Here is a 1494-nt window from a genome sequence, read left to right on the forward strand (position 1 = left end):
AACTGGCTAACTAACTAATGTATTTCCCAGTGAGCGCAAAACTCAAGCAAGTGCAACATCAAAACCACCAGAGCTCAACTTATTAGATTTTAATTTAAATTATCTCAACACTACAACACTCAATTAAATTAAATTAAATTATACACAGTTAAAAACATCTTAATCTTGTATGATTGAAAATATTACAATTGCTGTAGTGTTGTGGAGCTCATCAGCATGAAGCAAATGCAAATAGTAAGAACTCATGAGATTGAATAACTGACTGTTTAACAGATGCTGCAAACTTTGCAGATGGTGCAGATGAAGCTAGAAGACTTTGAACTTCTTCACTAGTTAAACCTTCTACTTTTTGTTGAATTTGATGTCTAGATCTCTTGCATTTTTACTTCTCTATCTCATTCATATTGAATATATTCTAATATTGCTTCTTTATAAATAGTGACACTGACTATTCTTATATTCACAAATCTTGATAATTTGATCAAAGCTTTTGCTCTGCTGTAGCACTCACTACTAGTAATAACCTTAGTAGTGACACAAACTTCCATAGCAAATTCAATCTTATCAAAGTTGTATATATCTTCTGACAGAATTCCATGCTCAGCAATTGTATTCCTCAAGGTCTTAAATCAATCACATATAATCCACTGATCTTCATGCTTGGTCTGTTCATGATTATAGCACCTGGGATAGCAGCTTTGAAGCACTGGACAGTGTGCCTCTAGATTTGACACCCAGTTGTTGCCAATGCAGAGAGATGGGGTGGTGGAAGTGATTGAATCCTGTATAGTAAGAAGATAATTAGCTATATCCTCAACCAATGCTGACTATGGAGGGAATCCTTGTTTAGCCTGGTCCAGCACTCATTCAACTATCTTATCTTCTTCAGCAGAAGATAATTTGTGTGAATTTGCATGTAAATTCATCCTTGATTGCCAGTCATTCAGTCAATAGGTTAAAGTAGAATAAGAGACATTAAATAAGCAAGCAGCTTCATGAATTGAAGCAATTTCTTGATTTTTAAAGACATTTAACACAAGTTCAAGTCTTCCCTCTCTTTCTAGAGAATCTGAAGCAGTTTTATTGCGAATTGGTGGCATAATTACGCATTGAAGTTGAAGAGTAGTTAAATTAAAAGATATTTTGAATTGGTGTTGCGCTCGCTTGGGTGTTGCGCTCGCTTGGGAAATACGTTAGTTGCTGAGAACAGCTGATAACTAACACGTATGAAAACAGAAAGGAATCATTAACGAAGGAAAAGAAAAGACAGATCAGCAGGCTTCGGGTAGTAAGGGGTTTTATCCTAGGATGATTGAGGCATTGCCTCGGTGGTAGAGGCGCCGCCTCGGTAGCGTACAGATAAGGTGTTACCTTTGATAGCGGCCACTCCGATAGCGCACTGCATAGATCGTACGAAGGCCTCGGTGGTGGAGGGCGCTGCCTTGATAGCGTGCTTTCGATCGTACGACGGCAGAGCTTGAGTAGCATGAGGTA

This window comes from Paracoccidioides brasiliensis (assembly GCF_000150735.1).
Source record: "Paracoccidioides brasiliensis Pb18 unplaced genomic scaffold supercont2.3, whole genome shotgun sequence".
Lineage (NCBI taxonomy): Eukaryota > Fungi > Ascomycota > Eurotiomycetes > Onygenales > Ajellomycetaceae > Paracoccidioides > Paracoccidioides brasiliensis.